At 41.0% G+C, this 26,700-nt stretch overlaps 1 long non-coding RNA gene across 1 annotated transcript; it reads right to left on the bottom strand.

Annotated features, from left to right (window-relative positions):
• Positions 1 to 14,878: 14,878 nt before the first annotated feature.
• On the bottom strand, positions 14,879 to 26,692 carry LOC115460274. Its single transcript, XR_003940445.1, has 3 exons — positions 26,431 to 26,692; positions 19,574 to 19,577; positions 14,879 to 14,889 (listed from the first exon to the last, which is right to left on the bottom strand). It is a non-coding gene; the product is annotated as an uncharacterized LOC115460274 (long non-coding RNA).
• Positions 26,693 to 26,700: the final 8 nt, after the last annotated feature.

Genomic DNA, 26,700 nt, shown 5'->3' on the forward strand with positions numbered 1-26,700 from the left:
AGATAGGCTCATACACTCTGAGATAGTCTCATGCAGTCTCCTGTTCTCTGTCTAACCTCCTTGACTTGTACAGATTTACCTTAAGGAAGTGGGATACCCTAGATGACCTCATCAAGGGGAAGGGATGAAGTGCTCTGAGCATGCTCTGCTGCTTTCTGTTCCTCCAGTGTCTGCAGGATTGCAAAGTGCGGAGTAGACACAGAAGAAAAGAAAGTTTTATCTTATTTCTGGGGACTGCAACCCAGTTCCAAATCTGTAGAGAGGGAGAAGAAGGAATTTATCTGAGACCTTTAGGGATCAGTCTGTCCTCCTCCTGTTTTATTCATCTAGGAAAAGGGAAATCTCTTGCCTGAATCCATCTCAGCAGCTGTAGAATTCAGAAGGGAAAACAGAAGAGAAATGTCTGCCCGAGTTTCTGATCAGGCAAGAAATTCTTTTCTCTTCTCATGTATACAGGGTGCCACTGCCAGCACAAAAAGGAAAAATGTTCCCTTTGCTGCTCTTGCAGGCTTCCTTTCTATTTACTTGTTTGTTTTGGAGTAGAGCAGTAATTTAATGGTTGTTGGTAGAAGACTTTACCTGCTGGAGGTAGATTGCAGTATCAAGTCTGAAGAATTTATAATTCCCTAGAGCAGTGTTCCCAAAGTCTGGGCCTGGAGTACTTCTTGCCAGTCAGGTTTGTAGGATATGAATATGCATGAAAGAGATTTGTATTGGAGGTAGCGTATTCAAATCAAGTTCATGCATATTCATTGTGGATATCCTGAAACCCTGACTGGCAAGGAGTACTCCAGGACTGGACTTGGGAAACACTGCTGTAGAGAAAATGCTCCAGGGATTTCTGAAAATAGGAGAAGGGAAGGAGAGCTTCCTGTTTGACACATTCCTGATTCTTTTAATATGCTTATGTTTGCTAAACGTTTTGACATACCGTGATTCCGAATGAGGATCATAGCGGTTCACAATTAACAAATTAAAAAAAGAAAAAGGAATGCCACTATTAAAAGCAAAGGATAAGTAAAGTAAATAGACTATAGGCTCAGGATTGGGGCCCACTATTGTACATGTATGCAGCCAGGAGTGTGTGATGTTCCTGACTGCATTAACACTTGCAAAACTACTAAGGGCTTCCCTAGCCTGCACACAAGATACTGCAATCCATGTCCAGCAGGTTAAAGTCTCCTACCAATGTTTCGCCCTTCATTCTCACCTTTTGTACGTCTTCAGCCAGATCTCTGTCCTTCCATCTGAGTCAGTCTGTGGATGGCCAAGTGCACCTCTTTCTTTCCCTGTGCCCTCTGGCTTTCAGCCACTTTGATATTATTGTTACAGAACTAGTCACCCCCTTACTCTGACATCTCAGTCCTTTCCAAACAGATTATAGCATAGTAATAACATCAATAGACACACATTTTCTCTCTCCTCAGCCCTGACCCCAACACTCTTCACTTTCTTGCCTTCAGACACTGAGCAACATTCTTCCCTGCCTCTCATCTCTTCTACTTTTTCCTTCTTCCAACTACTTTTTCAGCCCAACATCAGAGATTTCCAGTGTTCTCTAAGCAACAGTATATCTGCTCAAAATATTGCATATTTAAGGGAACATGTAGGGCTAGATTCTGTATATAGCACTGAAAAAAATGAGCCTTAAGCGTTATTCTATAAATGGTGCTCTGAGTTGGATGCCATTGATAGAATAACGTTTGATGCTGGTATCTGCGCCAGTTACACTAACTTAAATCTGGTGTAAATTCTCAGGCCTAAATTAGGCATGAATCTGCCTTATTCTGCAACACCGTGCAAATTCCATGAACGCCTTTGACCTGTCCATGCCCCTGTCACATCCATACCCCCATTTTGGATCTGTGCATAAAAATTAACGCACTGATCTTTATAGAATATCGACTATAAAGATGTGTGCATAAATTCAAATTATTGCACTGAAAGTTGATTATTAGTGGCTAAGTATTGGCGCCAATTGGCTCGTTTTGCAATTAAATTACACATGTAAATTGGGTGCATGCAAGTTTAAGCACCGTATATAGAATTAGGGAAATAATGTACTAGAGATCTGATCTCATTGACAAAGTCTATACTGTCTATTACCTAAACATCATAATGAAAGTGTGACTGAATATGTCCTCCTGGCTATTCCAGGCATCGATCACATTCAAGGGTGTTGCTGCTTATTTTTTGGAAGTGGAGTGGGACATTTTAGGAGAATGGCAGAAGGAACTGTATAAGAGGGTCATCAAGGAGATTCATGACATACTTATGTCACGAGGTAAAAATGTCTTCTCTATCATGTACTGCACAAGCATAGTATACAATTAGCATGGAAAAATCCCAGGTCCCTTGGACACCCGAAATTTAGGACCTGGATTCTGATGTAATTCCATATCCAACAGCAACCAGTGACGTAGCTCAGTACTGCACACTCTACAGAAGGTGCTGCTCTGTTCTTAAACTGAAGGCTTCATACAAGACCAGTTGCAGTCTGTTTCCCTTTTCTATACCAAGAAAAATTTGGCACAGAAGACCAGAGAGGACTTGCCACCCAGATTTCTGGCTGAGAACTACAGCTATTAGCTGCACACTACTCAGCTATACTGTGCAATGTGTAACTCCCTTCTGATGGTAACCGGATGTCAGAGAAGGTTCTAATTTAAATGTTGTTTTCCTACTTCTTAACAGGTTATTCAATTGTTAATCCAGATGTTATATTTAAGATTAAAAAGGAAGATGAGAAATATTTCACTCAACACTTTGAATGGGAGGGAAAAGAAAACCTGAATGATCCCACCAAGAGTAAGTAGATGCTTTGGTTTTAAACAGCTTTGCATTTTTATATCACAGGAGATTGATCATTAACATCAAATATTTGGAGACTTAAACTCTGTTTCCTAATTTAATACTATCAGATCCTTGGTGAAACCTTCTTGACATGTTTTCTGATAGCAGGTCTTCCAGTGGTAACCTCTGTGTTCTCACTGAGTGTTAAACAAGAGGAAAATCTCCCATTTATGGATCATCCTGAATTAGAGACTTTTGAAGTGACTCATCCTTCTGTAACAAGTAAGTATAAAATTCTTTCTATATATATTTACTAAAATCATTTGGGACCATTTAGGAAATCAGTGGTGGTGGGATGAACCATCCTCCTCTCTCCTCCTCCCACTGTTTCCCTACTTTGGACAGAGTTGGCTGCCTGTGGAGATGGAGGCGGCACCTGATGGAGATGGGTGTGCTGGGGGTAAGATCAGGTCTGCAAAATCCTTTATCCTAGTGTCATGGGGTTGAGGAAATCTATACTATTGAATGGGCTGGTGGGAATAGAGAAGATAGTGGCAGGGGACATAAGTGATGTAAGTGATAAAGTTTGACTTAGCCATGGAGTTTTTATATTGCTGGTGGGTTAGTACAAATCACAGTACACAGTTGCATGATTTTGCATTCAGTTCAGCTCTTTAAATATTCTGTTAGTCTGGATTAAATTAATGAGAACTGACATGGACTACTTTCCTAAATTATATGACTGATATCATATGTGTTCACATGCTTAATGTGCATTAATGTTTCTATTTGCTTTGATGCGCTTCAGTATGATAGTTCTTAGGAAGTAATTCTACAAATTGGTGCCTTACTTTTGTGAATTTGTTAAAAAAACAAAGTCCATGGAAAGCAATTAGTCTAATCGTGGGTGAAGTTAACATACATATGGAAGATCTACAAGACAGAAGAAGAAATGAAGTATGCTCCTTTCTATCTAATTTGAATTATGTCCAACTCATAATAGGGGACATCAACTGGATTTGGTGACCTTTAGTGATGGTTCAGTGTTAGTTATCCAATATTGTTTGGGAAGAGTCTTTGAGGTCTGATCATTTCAGATGTTTTTTTTTTAATATTATATTGGAATCAGTTTCAGCAAGTAACCAATGTAGTGCCCCAATACATCACTACTAGAATGCGAATAGATTCCAGTACTTTTTGGAATACCTTATTGGCAAGATTATCGTCAGATAGAGATTTGGATATGGAAAATGGATGGCCAGTTCTTGGTCATGAAGTGTTAGATACCATTGCCCCACTCTATTCTAGATTAAAAAGAGAATGTAGGAAATTGGAGCAGTAGTGACTTTAAAGTAAAATCTGCCACAACTAGAAAGTGGAGGAATGCTGTCAACAGTTTTAAGAAAGCAATTGCTTTAGCCAGGCAAACATATTACTCTCAGCTAATTCATAAAGACAATGGTAATACAAAGCAATTGTTTTGTATTGTTAATTAACTCTTTAAACCTGTTGATTGTATCAAAGCTGAACAAGGAAAATGTCCCAGTGCTAACTAGTTAGCTTTTTTCTTTCAAGATAAAGTTTGTAAATTAAGATCTACTTTTCCCTTAGGTAATCAGTTTGATTCAGAGTTACTACTAGGTCAAATCTCTGGCCAGGGTATACCTGTAGATAGAGTATGGAAGTGATTTTCTGTTATTGACTGGTCACTGTTCAGTAAGTTATTTCATAAATATTGTTCTGCCCATTGTATGCTGGATAGCTGTCCTCCGTATTTGATGGAATGTGCTCCATCAATATTTAATTTAAATGTATATTTACGGATTGAACATTGATTAGGTCAGGGAGTCTTTCCGACTAGTTTAGCAGAAATTATAATTACGCCAATACAAGAGGATTTAACTAAACCAAAAGAACAGGTTTCGAATTCTAGGCCGGTGGCATTGATACCTTTTTTTGTCAAACTAATGGAGGGCTTGGTAACTGTTTAGCTCAATCATTATTTAGATTTACACGACGTGTTACCTCCTTCACAATCGGGTTTCCGTGCTTTTTTCAGTACAGACACAGTATTGTGTTCCTTGTTAGACCATGTGAAGTTATTATTGAGCTTGAGTAAAAATGCTTTATTGTTTCAGTTTGAATTGTCATTGGCTTTTGACTTTGTGGGCCATTCCCTTCTTTTATATAAATTGGAGGATTTAGGGATTAAAGGGGTGGTGCTGGATTGGTTTAAAGGTTTTCTGACTAATAGATTGTATAGAGTAAAATCACAAGGGGAATTATTTGCAAGTTGGAGAAACCCTTATGGTGTTCCGCAGGGTTCTCCACTTTCCCCTATCTTCATGCGATCTCTAAGCCTTTTATTAGAGAAACGTGGCCTTATTCATTATACCTGTGCTGATGATATTTCAGTACACAATCAATCTCTGATTTAGATAATACAGATAAACATATATGTATGAAACTGGCGGAAGGCCGGATGCAGGATCATAAGTTAAAGCTTAATTCAGAGAGAACTAAAATTTTGTGCTTTAATTACCATCCAGATCTAAATCCTATAACGATCACAATTAATAATGCGGTTTTTACTCTCCCCGATTATTAAAATTTTGGGTGTTTATTTGGATTGTTCTATTTCATTAGAATTTCACATAAACTCGGTTATAAAAAATGCTTTTTTATGATGAAAAAACTGTATTTTATAAGGAAATTCTTTGATCTGGCTCAGTTTGAATGGTTGGTTCATTCACTGATACTTTCATCACTTGATTATGTAGTGTACTTGGGCAGAATATGGCAGTCTGATTGATATATGGCCTTTCCAGATATGACAGTGTTTCTCCTCTCTATAATAGATGACATTGGTTGCCTATAGAGGCTCAGGTAAATTTCAAGTTTGCGTGTTGTCGTTATAAAATATTACATGGTCAAATGCCTAGCTATCTATTAACTCGTTTCTGTTTTGTTTCATTTCAAAGAGCCAGGAGAGGTGATATTTTAATTGTTTGTTTGTTTTTTAACTTTTCCAACAACTAAAGAGATAAGGAGATTTTCAATTTTGGATAGACTGTTGGCTGTTCAAGCAGCATGTCTATGGAAGGACTTTGTAGTCGAACTTTCTTCTTCTCATTCATATCTCTCCTTAGGAAAAAGTCTAAAGACTATTCTGTTCAGAAAATTTACCTCTTGATGATCACCTTTTGCTAATAATTTCTTAGGAGAATGTCTTAGCTCTCTTGTTATATGTAACCCGCATAGAACTTGATGGTAATAACGGGATATAAAACAGAAGGTAATGTACTCCAGTGCCACGTGCTTAGCACTAATTCTATAACACTTCTTGGCACCAAAATGCCGTTATAGGATACTAGCATAAGTGAGCGTTGGAGCTCCCATGTTTAGGCATGCCCTGTTACGCTATATCGATGGCAGGCGTCAGTTGGCAAGCCTAAGAGCGCCAACTGACGCACATAATTTATAGTATTCTGTTAAACTAGACATGTAACTGGAGGGCACGCCCATGGCCCACCCATGCTCCACCCATGTGTACTACTCTCCCCTTGCAGTTAGGCGCAATGGCACTTAGGCATTACTTTATAGTGCCTGGTGCATACAAACACCTAACTGGCAATTAATCGTGCATAACTCAAGATGTTACCTTATAGAATAGGAAGTAGGGCAGATCTGTGCGTAACTCCTAACACACTACCAAACGCCGTGAAAACAATGTATGACCGCTTAAATTTCTGTAAATTATTAAAAACCAACCTGTATAGATTGCACTGAGTGGATACATGCCTCTGATGTATGATCTAGGCTGGTTGGGATGAATGGAGTAGTGCAAAGATTGCTGCATGATGTAATGAGAAATCTAATGGTCACAATATAGGGGGGAAAGGGGGTAAGGGATGGGGAGGGAGAGGGAGGGGATATAAGGGGGAAAATGTATAGATTCGGTAATGTATAGCGGAAATGCTATGTTTATATGTTATCTACTCACGAGTAAGTGTATAAGATATGTTTCATCAATAAAAAAGACTTGAAATATAAAAACCAACCTGTTCAAAAAGGCCTACCCTACCGACCCGACCTAATTGCCCAGACTCTGCAACACAATGAACCCAAAGCCCGGACTCTGCAACATAACGAACCCAAAGCACGAAATTGACATAACATAACTCTTCCGCTCAAAGACACCATAACTGTGTTTGTTCCACTCCAATTTATACTACCCAACATTACTTTGTATTTGTTTTTCTCACCGTATTTTTCTTTCTTACCGGACACTACTTTGTATTTGTTTTCTTACTGGAATCGGTAATTGCCTTTCCGATAATATGTAAGCCACATTGAGCCTGCAAATAGGTGGGATACAAATGTAACAAATAGAATAGCGTCTGGTGCATATAGTAACAGAGGGGATCTTATTTTTTTTTCACTTTAAAATATTTTTTTATTTTGCATAACTCTGTAACAAGAGCACATTTCGCTCACATTTGCCCATGCAGGGGCTCATAAGTACTTAATTAGTACACTATTACATCTAAAACCAGCTCATCACTGGACCCATTACAACAAATAGTGTCCTAGTGGTTAGGGTGTTGGTCCTGGGGAACTGAGGAACTGAGTTCGATTCCCACTTCAGGCACAGCTCCTTGTGACTCTGGGCAAGTCACTTAACCCTCCATTGCCCCAAGTACAAATAAGTACCTGTAAGCCGCATTGAGCCTGCCATGAGTGGGAAAGCGCGGAGTACAAATGTAACTAAAAAAAAACAACAACAAAAAAACAAGATCATCACAAAAACACAATAACCACTGCCCAACTAAACCTTGTACTCCTAAAATACAACATCTCCCTCTCTCTAACCATCTCCAGCCCCAACTCAGCTTGAGAGCATCCCATGGTTCTTTGGGGCACTCTCTCTCCCCTTCCTCCCCACTCCCCCCCTCCTATAAGATTCCATTAACCTAAATACTTGTCAATCGCTGTTGTAAGCGAGCCCATCTTCCCTTATGTCCCCATGTCCCCTCCCTGCAGTAAGCCGTTAATCTCTCCATTTGTATTACCTGACCTAGTTTGCATTTCCAATCACTCAGTGTCGGGGGATCTACCCTCTTCCAATACTGTGCTATGAGGCACTTAGCTACGCTGCAAACCCCCAGTGTAACCATTTCCGCTCCTCCCAAGATTCCATCTCATTGTATAATCTCAAAAGACACACCATAGGGCTGCACACCAAGGATGATCCAATTAACTTCACTAATGCTTTCATAACATCTTGCCAAAAAGGTACCACCCCGGGGCATGTCCACCATATATGCATAAAAGACCCCCTTTGTAAACCACACCTCCAACACAGATCCGATGCACCGGGGTACATCCTCTTCAATCTCTCCGGTGTGTAATACCATCGGGATAAAACTTTATATGCATTTTCCTGCACCAAAATACATACCGAGGCCTTATGCACCTCCCCACAAATGACTTCCCACTCCTGATCAGAAAAGCGGTAGCTTAAATCCTCCTCCCAAGCCCCCTGAAAACCAAACAGCTTAGGATCATGTCCCCTCAAAAATTTATATACCACTGATATTGGTCTGGGAACCTTCTTCAAGAAAAGCCATAGATTTTCCAAACTCTCTCTCTCCTGTGGATTCCCTCCTTTCCAACCCAATGTCTCCACAAAATGTTGAATCTGTATATATGGAAAATGATCTCTCCCTGATAAACGTTTCAAAGCTCTTCACTCCCCTCCCCCCGCAGCACCACCTGGAAATTCACAATGTGCCCGCCTGCTCCCACCGCACAAAACTAACATTTTCTCTCCCTGCCCCAAATCTTGGCTCCCATCTCAAGGGTGCCAGTGTTGACATCCCATCTGACTGCCCCCATTTCCTCCTCACTCCTCCCCACACCTCCATCAGATGCCTCACATATGGGTTCTGTATCCCTACCAGAATCACTCCCATTCCTTCAGTAGTCCATAAATAAGAGCTCATCAGCCTGTGTGGGCTATACGATTGTTCCAACTGACTAGCAGGTTTAGTTATCCCCCTCTCCCAATCCATAATCATCCTTAATTGGGCAGCAATATAGTACCATTCGAAAATTGGGTACTGCTCTACCCCCCTCCTCTCAGGAGCTCCCCATAGCACACGTCCAGCCAAACGAGGATGCCTACCCCCCCCCCCCCCCCCCCCCCCCCCCCCCCCATATAAACTGTGCCACCAGACCCTGCAATTGCTTAAATACCCGTTTCGAAACCGCTACTGGAAGCGCCTGAAACAAAAATAACAATCTAGGCTGCACATTCATTTTCACCACTGCCATACGCCCCCACCACGAAAGCCACAATCCCTTCCATTGGGACAACTCCCCCCGAATTTGGTCTATTATCTTCCCATAATTGAGACTATACACCCTACCCAAGTCCCTAGGAATCTGAATCGCCAGGTACCTAATATGATGCTTGGCCCACTTAAACGCAAACAATGCTCTCAATCTACTTTTTTCCCCTTGTTGCAAAGAAATCCCCAATAGTTCACTCTTATCCATATTAACTCTTATGCCTGCATGTCGTTCAAATTCCTCAAAAATCCCCAAGACCACAGGTAGTGTCCGCTCAGGATCCACTACATAAAGTAACACATCATCCGCAAATAACGCAATTCGATGTTTCATCCCCCCAACCTTAATCCCCTGAAAATCTAGATGCTGCCGTATCGATACCGCCAGTGGCTCCATGTACAGGGCATAAAGGAGTGGCGACAAAGGGCATCCCTGCCTGGTCCCTCTACCTATTGGGAAGAAGGAAGTATATCCCCCATTAATGTTAAGGTATGCCTTCAGTGCTGTATACAAAGCTGCCAAGTCCCCAAATTATCTCCCAAACCCATATGACTCACCACTGCATGCAAAACCCCCCAGCTCACCTGGTCAAAAGCCTTCTCTGCATCTATAGCCAGCAAAGCTGTACTAGCCCGGGATCTTTGTGCCTCCCATATCAAATGAAGTGTACGCCTAATATTATCCCCTACCTGTCTCCTCGGGATAAATCCCGATTGGTCAATATGGACCAACTTCGGTAGCACCCTAGCCAGCCTATTAGCCAGGACCTTAGCCACTATCTTTGCATCCACATTCAAAAGTGAAATCGATCTATAGGCTCCACAAACCACCGGATCTTTCCCAGGCTTCGGCAAAACCGTTATCCCTGCCTCAGACGTAGATACCGGGAACCCATTACCCTCCAAAGCACCATTTCCCACTTGCACCAAGAGGTCACCCACCTCCCCCACAAAGCATTTATAAAACCTCACTGAGTGTTCATCTAAACCAGGCGCTTTACCATTTGGGAGTCATTTTATCACCCCTTGAACTTCCCCTTATCTAATGGGCTCCCCAAGCTGAGCTCTTTCAGATTCATCCAAACATGGTAAAGGAATCTGATCCAAAAACCGAGCCATATCTACCATCTATGGCTCTCCAGACGCACTATAAAGTTTTTGATAATATTCCACAAAACAATTTCCTATATCTAAGTCAGTATAGTGCAATCCTCCACTCTCATTCTTCAACTTCTGAATAAGGGAACACCCTCTTCGCGCCCACAGATAACGGGCCAACATTGCACTGGATTTATTGGCAAATTCAAAATATTGTTGCTTAAGCTTAGTTCTCATAAAATCCACCTCTGCCATCTGTAATTGTGCTAGTTCCCCTCTCACCTGTTTTAGTTCTGCCCATACCTGCGGTGTAGGGTTCCTTTTGTGCATCTGTTTTATTTATTTATTTTTTATTTATTGCATTTGTACCCCACATTATCCCACCTTTTTGCAGGCTCAATGTGGCTTACAGAGTTAGGTTATGCTAGAGTCAGTACATGATTTAAATACAGTTGATCATAAGCTGAGGTAAAAGAGGATATAGATGGGCGGATGTTGGATTGGTTGTGTGAGAAGTGTTTTAGGTGTGCTTGGGTGGTTTGGGGGATGATTTGTATCATTGAGGGTGACTTTTGTAAGCTTAAAGAGGTGCGTTTTCAGAGCTTTGCGGAAGCTTGCTAGATTGTTCATGGTTTTCAGGGCCTTGGGTAACGTATTCCAAAACTGTGTGCTTTTGTATGCAAAGGTCGTAGCGTAAGACTGTTTGTACTTCACTCCTTTGCAGCTGGGGAAATTCAGATTCTAAATGCAATAACCTCTTTTGTAAAGTCAATGACAGCTGACCTTTTTCCCATTTCTTACGTGCCCCCCCACTTAATCAAAGCATCCCTCACTACTGCTTTCAACGCATCCCATAACACCCCATCCTTTACGTCCCCATTATCATTAAAACATTGGAATTCCTGAATAGTGCACTGAATATCTTCCCGCACTTTCTCATCCCGAAGCAAAGATTCATTGAGTCTCCAGACTCCTTGTCTCCTGCATTGGCCCACTTCAAGTAATTTAATCCACATTGGTGCATGATCAGAAACGCAAATGGTCTGTATCTCAGCAGCCCCCACCATATGCCATCCATTGCGATGCGCCCATAGCCCATCTATCCGAGAATATGTCTGAGCTGCATGTGAGTAAAAGGTGCAATCCCGCTGTACCCCCATGCATCAACCTCCAACAATCTAACACTTGTAATTTTCCATCCCTTCCTCCATCTCACCAACACACGTTTCCAAATTGCAAATGTCAGCCCTAATTTCTCTGAGGGCATTTTGTATATCCAGCCGAACCCCAGCCAAATCAGCCATCTGCCTTTTCACTACTTCACCAGGCTCAGGGCTCTCCTCAGCATGCTCCTCCCCAGTCACTGCCGGACTTGCCGCCATCTTTGCTTCGCTCCGCTCCACTCTGTCCCCTTTGACGCCACCAGAGTTTTTTTTCCTGCTCTGTTGAAAAACGGAAATGCTCCAAACCCCCCTTAGGTGGCATTCCTCAGGGATCTTTCCCCTTCAATGCACAGCTCAAGATGCCACTTACTTTTGTGGGCTGCACTCACTCCACTCTTTCCTAGCAGAGTCTTGACCTCTCACTCCACCAAAAACGGTATTTTCTCTCCTCTCTTTGCTCTTCAGCCCAGACTGGGCCTTCACCTCCTCCCCTTATTGAGAAGACGACACCACTGGACCCCAGTCCGCCGCCGGCACCGGCTACTGCCCTCCGATGTCGCCGCCCATTTCTCCTCCCAATTTCCGTTGCGGCTGCCTGCCCCCTCACCATCTCTTCTCTTGCTTCTCTGAGTTCGCCGCTCCCGGCTATCTGCTCCTGCCGCTCCGCACTCTCGTGCTCGTCTGTCCGCCGTGCCCACCACGTGCAGGCGCGATTCTGTTTCCCAAACCTCGCCGCTCTCAGCTGCCAACGTCTTCTCTTCGACATCTCCCAACTGCTCACCGCTTCATCTGCCATCGTCCAACTCTCAGGGGGTAAGTGCGGTCGGACCCCGCTGTTTATTTAATGCATAGATCTGGAGGGACTAGAGACACGTCCTCCTATTCCGGCGCCATCTTGGATCCCATCAACATAGGGGATCTTTTACTAAGTGGTGGTAAGCCGAATGCGGGCTTACTGCTCGCTAAACTGGAAATATAGTTCCCACCCCCAGCGTGTGCCATTTCCAGCGCTACAAAAATATTTTTATGGTTCATCATTTTGTTATTGATGACTATTCGAAAGAACATTACATCCAACATAACAATAATACAAGGTGCAAAATTACACAGGTACTCCTTAAACCAAGTGAACAGTCCATCATCAAAACTTTTAACATGTTATCCCCATCCCTCCCCTCCCATTTTCTGTTTAGTCTTGTTTATTACCGAAAATTTCTACCTGTTCACCAACAACAAACCAGATTAGAAGCAGAACAAAAATGCAAAAATAACTCTATACGCGTATCTAGTTGCTGCCACACGATCGTCTGCATCCCAATTGAACATTTCCCCTCTTACCTCCCTAACCAACCTATTCCCATATTCCCACCTACCCCTTCCCACCCTCCCACCATATAAACAGCAATTGTACCCTTAGATCACAAAACCTTCATCTTACTTAGTGACCCAGCGCTCCTCCCCATTCCACCCAGCCCCCCACCCCTTTTAATTAAGCTCGAGAGAAAAGAAACACTACAAAAGGGAGAAAGAGAAAAAAAATGTATTAAGTACCAGGTCAAAGCTTATTGAGCACCAGACTGCGAGTCTTAGACGATAAAGATTGTATATATGGTTCCCAAATTTTCAAAAATGCTTTTTTTTCCTTGGGGAGGACCCCACCTTCCTACGTTCCTGTAGCAAGAGCTCATGCAACCTGTTCCTCCAATGCCAACAATCTGGCGGATCTTTGCTCATCCATGCTCCCATAATGAGCTTCTTCCCCAAGATACTGGCCTTACTAATAAGCTGCTGAGTCCCTTGTGTTGAAGTGCAAATGTTTCATATTTATCCAGTAAAACCCCCAGGGGAGAAAACGGGACCCTGGAATGCACCTGCGACTCCAAATACTTAAGTATCTATGTCCAAAAGGCCTTTATCCGATGACATTCCCAAAGAGAACGAAACAACGTACCCTCCCTCTGTTTTGTTTTAATGCCCCCCTTTTAGACCCCTCCAGGGTTACCCAGACCCATGGGGGTCTGTTCTGGGAAGGCATCAGAAGGCGGAGTTCACACCTTATTCCCATGACCACAGCTTTCTGTCTTTCAGGATCTAGGTGTATCTTGGGCCATTTATGTTCCCACATATATATTATTAAAATCTACCCTAATTAGTTGGAAAAGTGAGTGTCACCTGTGTGTGGATTATTTGGTAGAGCAAATGATAGATAAACAGTAGAAATAAAGACAAAGATAGTTTTCAGAAATAGGATTTTGTTTATTCTTACCAAAATAAAGTCTTCTATTCAATACATTCATCAGACAAATTCTGGATTCAGCTGACCGGAGCTCTGCGTCCTAGATGCGTTGGGGAGAACCTCCAACGATCTATCTGATGCCCTTCTTTATATAGTATCTGGTCCTTTTTTTCTCTAATATTGCTTAATCTATGAATCATACTTTGCTTTCCGGCCAGGTGTCCATCTGTACCATCTGTACCATCTCCTTTCCTGTTCTAGCTATTTTGAGAGATTGAGACATTTCCCTTTTTGTAAACATTTCCTTAGATATGGGTATCCAAACATCCAAACAAGAACAAAACAACTTTTGTTATGAAGATATCTAAATTTGGATATATCAGGTTCATATCATCTTGTGATCTGAGTGCCAACTTATTAAAAACATTCTCCATCTTACAAACCAAACTTTCCATTTTCATCCATAATTTCTACATCATAAGTGTTACATTCAATTTGAAAGTTGTACCAGGTTTCATTAAGACTCATCATGCAGTCCTGCTATTGCAGGTTCTCTGCTATAAGGCCATCAGCTTGTTATCAGGCCTAGTCAATGCTTTTCAGCTGTTTAAAGCTATGTAGCTTGGCCTGCCACTATTCCAGTGGATAGGTCTTAAGCTAGAACACATATTAACTTGCAGGAAAAGCAAGTCCTTGCTCAGCCAGTCATAGATTTTTAAACCTAGCTGGTATTTTTACAGCCTGAGTCCTAAAATCTGGCCTTCCACCCTTCCGGTGGGCATCCAGTGAGGGCCTCTTGCTGTACTATAATTATACATTCCCCACTTGTCACCCCCTCTGAGGAGGGGTGACACAAAGCTCGTCAAGCTCGTCATCATCCGTTCCAGAAGGTGGCAAGCTATCAAATTAGAGGGGGAGTTTTGGTCTTACAAATTGCTAGAAGGTATGGTGCAAGACAGGAAACTTCATTCTCAGGTGATATATTATTTGGGCCATATGGAATTCCCTTTATATTACCCAATCCCTTGGGCCTTAATCCTGATGTCATCTCTCTTGAGACTTACTCAAACCTGTAGTGAGAAAGGTTTTATGAATGGGACAAATCCATGAGTTCATCTACAAAATCCCATGAAGTATAGGTAATAGCAATTTCAGGTGGATCGTACTAATAAACACTTTCAGGTCTTTCTATGGCTTCTATTGTATCTATTGCATAGTGCATGGGGAGATAATCTAATGTATCTATCTCAGTGGTCTTGAGAAGGAACAGTGGTTTCGATTAAGCATTGTTATGGGCTCAACAAATATATGGTTAGTACTCTGTTTGCAGGCTGTTTAAGGTTGTAGGTATTCAGAATCCTTAAACAGGTCGGAATTCCTGGACCTTACTATTACTCATCATTGGCATCCAATCATGAGCACTAAAAAGTGGATAGCAAGTATGAGGTTGCCTAATACTGCAAAAATGGTCAATCCTAGGAATATTTATATTAACAAAGGTCATGCATGGAGCTTGACATATGCATAATGACCTGAAAGTATGGGAAGCATTTTACATATCCGTTACCCCACTTGGAGCTTAGTCAAACCTACAGAAAGACATGCAGCTTAAGTAAGCCTACACCAGAGTTAAACAATTGCATAACTGGTTGATACTAACAGGGTTTACACCTACATTATGATATCATAGCCAGTATTAGGGTTTGATGTTACCCTTGTATCTGAGCAATATCAACTTCAATTTAAATTACATAAACAGAAATAACGGGGAAACTCTTGGAAAAACAATTAGAACAATAAAGGAAATAATAGGAAAATAAAAATAAAACCTTTTCAATATATAGACAAGATTACTACTAAACTGAAAATAAAACAAAATATGAGTCTATAATGTCCATAAACAGCAACTGTAAATCTCAAATGAAGTATCAGTTCTGAATTCTCTTTCATCGATCATGGTTGAGGCGGTGGAAGCGCTGAAGAATCTGGACGGAGATCTGGAAAATCTAACAGGGCTGGGTTTTCAGGCTGGCCTGCTGAAGGAAGTGGCCGGTCTTGAGATGATTAGGCTGGTAACCTCGGGTTCTGTGGCTGAGTAAACCCGTATATCTTTCACATGGACCCAAAACTTGTGATCCAGTAGTTTGCAAGGTGTAAAGATTATTGCCACAACCTTGGGGGATCTAACATCATTTGGGCCTGGATAGATCTTGAAGACGTACTTGTGGTGTACAAACTTGGATCTTTCCATGTCTTTATTCTAGGCATGCCCCATCATAATCAGTCCATCAAGAGTCAGAGGCTAGCAAGGGAATAAGCAAAATAACTGTATGCCTGAATGATACATTGCTATATCTTGGTGGGCATAATCAGTGTGAATTGAATAAGCAAAAATAATATATAGATGTCAAGAGACGTGAAAGACAATGTAAACATGGAGAAAACAGTGCTAATTAAGTGCAAAAGCGAAACCATAAGGGTTCAATAATGAAAAGCCAATTTACATAAATAGCAATAGTATATATGAAATTATATCTCCTGATTGGTAGGGGTCAGAGCTTCAACTTCAACCCTCTTACATAAGTACATAAGTAGTGCCATACTGGGAAAGACCAAAGGTCCATCTAGCCCAGCATCCTGTCACCGACAGTGGCCAATCCAGGTCAAGGGCACCTGGCACGCTCCCCAAACGTAAAAACATTCCAGACAAGTTATACCTAAAAATGCGGAATTTTTCCAAGTCCATTTAATAGCGGTCTATGGACTTGTCCTTTAGGAATCTATCTAACCCCTTTTTAAACTCCGTCAAGCTAACCGCCCGTACCACGTTCTCCGGCAACGAATTCCAGAGTCTAATTACACGTTGGGTGAAGAAAAATTTTCTCCGATTCGTTTTAAATTTACCACACTGTAGCTTCAACTCATGCCCTCTAGTCCTAGTATTTTTGGATAGCGTGAACAGTCGCTTCACATCCACCCGATCCATTCCACTCATTATTTATACACTTCTATCATATCTCCCCTCAGCCGTCTCTTCTCCAAGCTGAAAAGCCCTAGCCTTCTCAGCCTCTCTTCATAGGAAAGTCGTCCCATCCCCACTATCATTTTCGTCGCCCTTCGCTGTACCTTTTCCAATTCTACTATATCTTTTTTGAGATACGGAGACCAGTACTGAACACAATACTCCAGGTGCGGTCGCACCATGGAGCGATACAACGGCATTATAACATCCGCACACCTGGACTCCATACCCTTCCTAATAACACCCAACATTCTATTCGCTTTCCTAGCCGCAGCAGCACACTGAGCAGAAGGTTTCAGCGTATCATCGACGATGACACCCAGATCCCTTTCTTGATCCGTAACTCCTAACGCGGAACCTTGCAAGACGTAGCTATAATTCGGGTTCCTCTTACCCACATGCATCACTTTGCACTTGTCAACATTGAACTTCATCTGCCACTTGCACGCCCATTCTCCCAGTCTCGCAAGGTCCTCCTGTAATTGTTCACATTCCTCCTGCGACTTGACGACCCTGAATAATTTTGTGTCATCGGCGAATTTAATTACCTCACTAGTTATTCCCATCTCTAGGTCATTTATAAATACATTAAAAAGCAACGGACCCAGCACAGACCCCTGCGGGACCCCACTAACTACCCTCCTCCACTGAGAATACTGGCCACGCAATCCTACTCTCTGCTTCCTATCTTTCAACCAGTTCTTAATCCATAATAATACCCTACCTCCGATTCCATGACTCTGCAATTTCTTCAGGAGTCTTTCGTGCGGCACTTTGTCAAACGCCTTCTGAAAATCCAGATATACAATATCAACCGGCTCCCCATTGTCCACATGTTTGCTTACCCCCTCAAAAAAATGCATTAGATTGGTGAGGCAAGACTTCCCTTCACTAAATCCGTGCTGACTTTGTCTCATCAGTCCTTGTTTTTGTATATGCTCTGCAATTTTATTCTTAATAATAGCCTCCACCATCTTGCCCGGCACCGACGTCAGACTCACCGGTCTATAATTTCCCGGATCTCCTCTGGAACCCTTCTTAAAAATCGGAGTAACATTGGCTACCCTCCAGTCTTCCGGTACTACACTCGATTTTAGGGACAGATTGCATATTTCTAACAGTAGCTCCGCAAGTTCATTTTTTAGTTCTATTAATACTCTGGGATGAATACCATCAGGTCCCGGTGATTTTCTACTCTTCAGCTTGCTGAACTGACCCATTACATCCTCCAAGGTTACAGAGAATTTGTTTAGTTTCTCCGACTCCCCCGCTTCAAATATTCTTTCCGGCACCGGTGTCCCCCCTTCTGGCTTGCATTACGAAGAGATGATCAAATAACAATGGTAAAGTTTATGGAACAAAAGAAAAGAGTACAAATAAACTAACAATAAAAATTGATTGTTCGAGTTACTGATGTATGGAGGGTCAAAAATATGGTGAACAAAAATAGGCAAAAGGCACGGATAATGCGTTGCAATCTATGGCCAGTAGGTATGGAATCTTTACCTGGGATGACTACCATTCACCAAGGGTTGGGCCCTCAGCTGCAGGAGGCCAGCAGGACTTACGAGTTAGATGAAATAGTCATAATCAGAGCAGAAGTCTAATGTGCAGGAATTTAAAACTCATAACTAGTCCAGGTGATGGAAGTATCTTCTGGAATCACGGTCGCTGTCTGTTGTAATAGAGAGCTCATACGTAAAGTGACATGTATGTTCTGGAAAAGATGAGCCTGTAAAAATATTTAATACAGCAGAATATTTAAGAGCATAACCAAGAAGGTCTAAGTTAATGACATCATCTGGACAAAAGAAATTTCTTATTGGAGAAGGTAGCGCTTCTTTTTCTTGTCAGAGGTCAGTTGTAGCAGAAGTACCAAACTGGAATAGAGGCGGTAGGTCAGGAATTGGATTAGCAGTCTTCACTCAACCTACAGGACTTAATAAATAGAGCTAATATAAGAAGTAATATCAAGTGGTCAAATCTCAGCACAGGACCATTAGAAAGAAAAAATCAAAGAATGCATTGTTAGTTCTTTGGGGCACCAATAGGTGGAGCATAGTTTCAATATATAAAATCATAAGTTACAAGTAGAAAACAATTTTTCTCTGTCGATTAGATGTTGCTGGCACAGGAAGTCAGCAGAGTCTGAGGAAACATTGTGGTCAGAGTCTGCTCTAGGAAAATGCAGACTTTAACATGATATTTTAAAAGATAGAGAAAAGCCAACATCAGAAAAGAAAGATGTAAAAACTCTATATTTCTATGAGGCCTCCTCACGTGACCTTTACAAGGTTTAACTAGGTCAAATGAGAAGGACAATAACCTATAGTTCTCTGTAATAGTTCAGAGCCAATTTGGAAAATGAAAATTATATTAAATTCTAAACTGATCCTTTCTATGCTTTCACAATTTGGGCCCTAAATCATGACAGCATATCAAGATTCACATTCAGAGGGATAGCTAAAAACAAGCTTATATATTCCCAGGAATCAATTTACAATTTAGAGTATATTATAAATACAGAGGATAAGCAGCTTTATAAGCAGGAAACAAGTAGAAGCATTTCTTTAAACATTTTAGTAGAATTCAAAAATCAAGGATATAATCACAAATCTTATTAAATCAACAAATACACACAATGGACCATTGGGACATGTTCATATAGACCAGTATGATAAATGGAACAGCTTGTACGCCTACATTGTAAAGTGAATTCCAAACAAAGAGTAGGAAGGATAACACAGAATCATAGAAAAACCCATGTAGTTATTAAAAATCTGAAACACGTAATGAATTCCTGTATCATATACTGAGTTCAAAGCTTTTGTAAAAATGAACTTAAGAGAAAATAAGAACTACAAGGGTTAATCTCTGTCATTCGGTCTTAAGGAAATCACGAAATAACGGTGCTTCCTGTGTCTAATTTGAGTTTACTGCTCACTGCAAGCATTGGATATTATGGTGACTGAAAATAGGACTATACATCAGACAAAAACTGTAAGTTGAAGTTTTATATTAAAACTTCATGCTGGTGTAATTAGTCTTCATAGAATTAATACTTCAGGAGAGGAAAAGAGGAGAAGGTTATTACTTTATCTGCTACCAGAGGTACGGTTTTCAATAAAAAGGAAGTAGGCAATTGTAGCTAGTCTTATCTGAACATAGCTCTGAAATAATAGCAACCTAAATTTCTTTAGTTCGGATTTACCAGGTTGTTATGTTATGCAAGGGTTAATCTGTAAACCCTATTTAGAACCAGAAATGCTGTAACTCTATACAATAATATATCTTAAAACTATAAATCTCTAAGAGGCAGGGAAGGAAGTTTGAAAGTTGTAGATAAGACGTGAAAGGGAAAATTAAAACAGTTAATACATTCTTACGGAACACATCCCCAATAAAAAGCCAGGAAGTGAACATCAGCACTAGTTATTTTAAACAACATCACAAATAATCAGTGTTTTAGATGGCATATAATATAGAATCTTTCATAGTAAATATCTGGAATAATTATGCAATTTTCAAAGAACACATACACGGACGTACACCTATAAAATTAAAACGTTAAGTGGATCTCTTTTACTAAAAAAAAAAGTCTGTCATATGATACCTGAATAAGTATCATGTCCGGTATATCTGTCATATCCAGATTTAGAATCCAGATGTGAGTACCGGAGCCAACAAAGATAAATTATCGTAAACTCTTAAACTATTTATAGCTACCAGAACTAAAAAGTGCTTGCATTTCTAGTGAAAGCAATTTACCAGAAGTCAAAAACAATCAGGTATTTAACATCTCGTCACAAATCAAACAAACATTGCTTAAATGAAATAATATACAATCCTGAAAAAAACAAAAACACTCCTTTGAGATTTACTACCACTGCAGTTGATAGGCAATCTCGCAGAGTAACCTTAAAGCACTAATTTAAAAATAAAAAAAAATGATTCCCTAATAACTAGCTGGTTTAATTTATGCTATTCACCACAGGACACACAGGAACATGTAGACATAAAATTAAAACAGTAACCTAACTCTAATAGGTAGAAAACTTAAAGTTCAGAAGAGGAAGCAAGATATTTCTAAATGTAGTTCAAAACCAATCATTGGAATTGTGCACAGTTAAGGAATTGTTTAGGGTTTCAAAACAAAAGACATAAAAATAAATATTCCAGTAGCCAATTACAAGTCACAGCACACAAACAGAAAAGGAAAAGGAAAACCACACTCATACACATACATAGTTATTGTCCCACATACAGAGGTGTCCCTGTGTATTGAGGACAAAATCTTAATCCTAAATTTGGTAAAATAAAACATTTAAATTAGAGCTAATCCAACATGCCATGAAAGTATACAACGGCAAGCTTAATAGTAACACATACAATAAATGAAAATATACTCACGATTCATGCAATGTAATCTCCAGCGCAGAAAATCAATTGAGAAAGAGGACAGTTGGCGGGGTCACTATGCCCTTCCGAACTCTCGGTGGCATAGGGAGATCAACCGCAAAATAGAAAGGTTTTGTTTCGGACGGAAAGTCCTTACCAGAGATCTGAATAGATGTCAGATCACCAGTATCTGGTGTTGGGTGCGGATAGGAAGATATGATATAATGGGTAGTGAACAACATCACCCAATATGTATAATAACGGGACCTAGTGAGCAAGTGGTCTACAAATAAGTTCCAGACCTATAATTTGCTATAGAAAAAAATGAACTAGATTAGTAATATATATATTGACCAGATCTAGAACCTGGTACAAGGTCAGTGGTTCAAAAGGCAGCGTCAGAGATAACAAGGAGATCTAGAAATGATAATGTGCTAACAGTTTACAAAAACAAGCAATGATTATCCTGATAGTAAAACATGCAGAGACATAACACAATCATACTCACGCATCTGCTAATGTACTCCAACATAGGGACCCAAAATAAAAATTACTAATTGGCGGGAAGCTCAACGCTTTTACCGCAGGTCAAATTAACAGACAAATGACAGTCACAAAGAGGAAAGGAGGAAAGGAAAGGAGAGTTTAAGGAAAAAAAAGTACAAAAAGTGAATGGTGTCAGCTATTATGTATCTATACTACTCTACCCCTAATTAATGAAAACCACTCTCCAGAGTGTGCTTCTAAAAGCATAAAGAAACCCGGTTTCCCTGCCTGCCAAGAGCTATCCAGGTTACTTGGCCATGAGCTCCAGCCCATGATAGAGCCCCCAAAAAGGGACATTGCAAACACTCCCAAAATGAACTCAAAAAACCAGCGAATAAGGTCTCATGAGTCGAAGAGCAGCGGTCCAATGGGTTTCCGCAGATTATTGAACTTCTCGTGTACGATTGAACTTCTCGTGTACGACTAATCACCCCAAAGGACCTATAGTTTGAGAACTTCTCGTGTACAACAACCCACTCAAAATTTTGTGGTTAGGAAACATCTCGTATATGACTAACCAGTCTAGAACGTTGAAAAGTTAGGAAAACTTCTCGTATAAAACTAACCCTCCAAGAATATTGAATGCCCGAGTCAACCTGTACACAATCTCAACCAATGTCTTAGACGTCTCTTTATTGCCACGGCGATCATGTATACCAGCAACTCCTATGTGGGCAATAATACCGAATCCGCAGGCCACTCCGAAAATGGAATGGAAGTCTGCTCCTACTAATTGAGATACCGTCATCCATTGAAGGATTACCTCCAATGGGTGTAAGCCCCAGGCATCGATATCAAACCCAATAGTTATAGCGTGACACTGGTATATAAGAAAATAGAAATAAAAAGTAGAATAAAAATGTAGCCTATCCCAGGGAAGAGCCCCTGAAACAAACTACAAAGATAGTAAAGATAAAATAGATATAATAAAAAAAAGGAAATTAAAAGAAAGATTAGTAACACTGAACATATGTAAGCTCTTGGGGGATGGTACAACCATAAAAGAATCATTAGACAATAGATTTTCTATTAAATAAATCATAGGAAGGGAACTCAAAAGGCAGTAAAATAAAACAGCCGACAGTAAGGAAGCCTGCAAAACCAAGACAATACAATACAAAATAAAATCATTCACACTGTTGTGCTGCCTAAACATGCATTTAAGTCTGAAACAAGAGTGACACACGCAAAATAGGAGAGTAGGTGGGACCTAGCGAGGGAGAGAAAAAAAATGATTTTGATGGACAAGCAGAGCGAACCAATGAACAAACGACTTAGTATGTTCCCCATATCAGAGGAAGAGAAGCTGTACAACAAAATAGGAATATCAAGTAAATGAACAAAAAAAAAAAACCTGGACAAACAGACTGTAAATCATTATTATGGAACTTGCAATATTACACTGCAGAAACAAAGCCCATTTTAGACAAGCAACGACCCAGTGCTGCAACCGCAAAAATGAAACCAAAAACATTCAAACACTGCTGTTCGTGGGAGAGTGCACATACAAAGAATCTAAAGAACCGGCAAGTGGATTAACAAAAGATAAGTGATTTAAAAGAAATATGTACCATTACATAGGAATATCATTATGCATACTGAGAAAATGTGCCATAAAACAAAGTTAAACTGGCAGAAAACTGGAGATATGATTGAACTTGCATCCTGAAAAGTTACGGGCAGGCAGTTCTACAGGAAATGAGTGGATATTAATCATGCCGTTCAGAAACAATGGCATAAACTATGTTCCGGAGCCAAAAATACCTCATTAATAAGGGCTAAGTCATATTATCATGAAACTACATTGCAGACAGTCACTTCCATTACCCCTTCAAGGCAAAACAAATGCTGCATATGTGTGTCCAAATTTAAAAACGGACTCACACAATTACAGTTCCCAATATTACATAGCAAAGTATCAATTCTAAGTCTAATAACAATAATCTATAGATATAAATGCTACTACTTTTGATACATTCCATTAATTACCCTTTAAACTGAATATACAAGATTGGCAACAAGGAGGGACAATTTTGGAGGGAGGGAAAAAAATAAAAAGGTGCAAGAGTCGGTAGAGCATCAGAGAGGAGGGCCGTGAGGTGTATCCCAAGTATGGAGCGTCAAATTGAGAGCCCAAAGCATATCCAAGACATAAATAAGGAAAATAAATGACAAATCTTAAGCATTATTAATTAAAAATATAACATTGTCCCAAAACAAATTGTAAATTAAAAGGGTGTAATAACAGCTACTAGGTCAAGTACAAATTTAAAATTACAACTGTAAAAGGAGAAGAAAAAGCATTAATCAGACCGGAAGATGGCCGTATAGTTTGACAGCCAGCCATAAGTTACAGTATAAAGCACTGACAATACATGAAGGAGAAGAGCATGTTTCTGAAGTCCAAATAGCTTAGAAAAACTAGTCACAGAGCCAGGGGACAGGAGAATGCCGTATAATGGCCAAGAAACCTTTTGCAAGGAGAAAGTATAGGTGGAAGTGAGATAAATTGCAACAGAATGTAACAGGCTTACAGCCGAGGCTGTGACAGGAGGGAGGGAGTACAGAAAAAAGTGGCAAATTTACTCAGAAAAGCAGTAACAACGGGAGCTTAAGGCAGACAACTGTCAGGATTAGTGCAGGACTTTTGGGACTTTTAGCAAAGACAAAATACAAAGGTAGAAGGCTTAGAGCATAGTAACAGTTTCACATATAATGAGTATGGCGGAAAGGTGCCGAAAGTGGCAGAGACGGGGTCTATGCAGCGAAAATTAAACCCGGAAGTATCTAAAGTGGCTACGGGGAACAGAGACAGAATACAGACCGGAACTTCTCAAGTGGAGATTTATAATATCATGAAAGTTTCAGACGGAGGGTTTCCAAAGCAGGCAGGCATAGAAATAAGTGTGGTTTATAGCTGTATGACAGGAAGGAAGGAGGGGAGGGGTAAGAGTGCCCATGGAGCGTGGCAGTAACAGAAAAATAAGGAAGCAAGACTTACTACGCAGTTTTAAGATTGAAATCTTTCACAAAGACGCATCAGGACAGTTTCAAACCGGGATGGGGAGAAATCAACATTGGCCAGAAACAGAATCAGAGGTTTGAGTACAGCACGGGGGAAATAAGCACAGATCTCAGGGAGGGCAGGGTAGGGCCACTCCCTCCGTACAAGATCTAAAAGCAGAAGTGTATAGGCAGGAAAGGAGGTGGGGGCTCTGTGGGCTGTCAGCTTTGAAGTATAGTTCAGAAAACACACAAACCAGAATGATTTCAAAGAAGAGATATAGGATTTCAGGGAACTGCAGTGAATAGGAGCTCAGACAAAAGTAGGAACACATGATCTACAGGTAGGGAAGGTGGGAAACATAACGGGAATCAACTTCAACATACACTGAATAGCCTAAAAAGACAGGAGAAGCTTCGCTCAAGGGAGGACGGAGACTTAAGACACGAAATGTCAAGGCGTTAGGCTAAGAATAGCCAGCATGAGACCGCTAATGACAATCGTGGCAAAACGAGAAAAAACAGCCAGCATCTGCTAGGCGTGGTCTCCCAGCCTAGAACCTAGATGCCACTCGTACCCTTGCACACACCAAGCACTCGAAAGGGACAGTGTATAGGTGATGAATAAAAGAAGAGATATAAGAGCACTTATCACATAACAATCGTTAGACAGACTCACAAAAGGACAGGGACAGAAAAACAAATGTGCCAGCCAAGCGCAGAAGGAGAAAGCGATAAGGGAACAGAGGGAGAAGGCAGAAAAACAGAATAGTACCAGAGGAAGGGGTTAGAAAAGGAGCGGACTGAATACCAGTTCCCAGTACCCCTCAAGTGGGCACTTTTCACCAGGGTATATGCCAGTCCAGTGAAATAAAGGCAGAAGAATAGCGTTAGTAGATATACATAAGATACATAACGGGAATACACAAAATAGGCAAGTGAGACAGAAGGGAGGACGGAAATGAAGATACCCTCCTAGTGAACAGTCTCTACAGAAACAAAGAGACAGAGGACAGATGGTGCAATCTGTGAGCGCAATGCCGCACAGAAGTTAACCAAGAATAGAACTGATCATAAAAACAGATAAGTAGGAAGAAAGACCCAGTCACAAGAGCAACAGATAAAGGTGGACGGGAGAACAGGGCAGAGAGTATACGAGAGGACGGACAGAGTGCACTGACTGCGATAGGAAAGTATAACGGAAGGGAAAGGGAAAGGCTTAACCACAGGAAAGAGTGAAAACTTAGAGAGAGAAGAGCAGATTGCTATTATAAGGGACATGAGACAACGGGGAGGAAATTCTTGATCTTAGTGTTCCCCAAGATCTACAGACAGATAAACATGGGGAAGACATCACAGACAGTAAGCACTGCACAGCCCTAATACAGGTGCAGTGAGAGGAGGACAGAGAATAAAGAAAGACAGAGATGGGGCATCATAGAACCCTTACAGGCAAGAAAACAACAGCAGAAAACAGAGAGGGCAAATAGGAGAGGTAAGAACTGCAAGAGTCAGATAGAGACGTGGGAAGGAAAACAGGGAATAGGACGTGGACAAAAACGCAGCCAGAGAAGACAGCGAGAAACAGGTAAAGAGACGCCCGGACAAAGTAGGCATGTAGACATGGGACGGGGAGGGAAAGGAAAAAGGGGGAAAGCATAAGGTGAAAGGGAAGTCATGAGCAGCATCCCAAGGAGATCTTGGACGCATAGAATCTCCCCTCTTGCGGCCAAGATGAAACACAAAAGAAAGGAAATGGGACAGCAAAGCATGGAACAGGGAATAGGACGACAGCGGACAGCGGACGGTGGTCACCACTGTTTTAATGCCCCCCTTTTAGACCCCTCCAGGGTTACCCAGACCCATGGGGGTCTGTTCTGGGAAGGCATCAGAAGGCGGAGTTCACACCTTATTCCCATGACCACAGCTTTCTGTCTTTCAGGATCTAGGTGTATCTTGGGCCATTTATGTTCCCACATATATATTATTAAAATCTACCCTAATTAGTTGGAAAAGTGAGTGTCACCTGTGTGTGGATTATTTGGTAGAGCAAATGATAGATAAACAGTAGAAATAAAGACAAAGATA

This window comes from Microcaecilia unicolor, chromosome 1 (genome assembly GCF_901765095.1).
Source record: "Microcaecilia unicolor chromosome 1, aMicUni1.1, whole genome shotgun sequence".
NCBI lineage: Eukaryota > Metazoa > Chordata > Amphibia > Gymnophiona > Siphonopidae > Microcaecilia > Microcaecilia unicolor.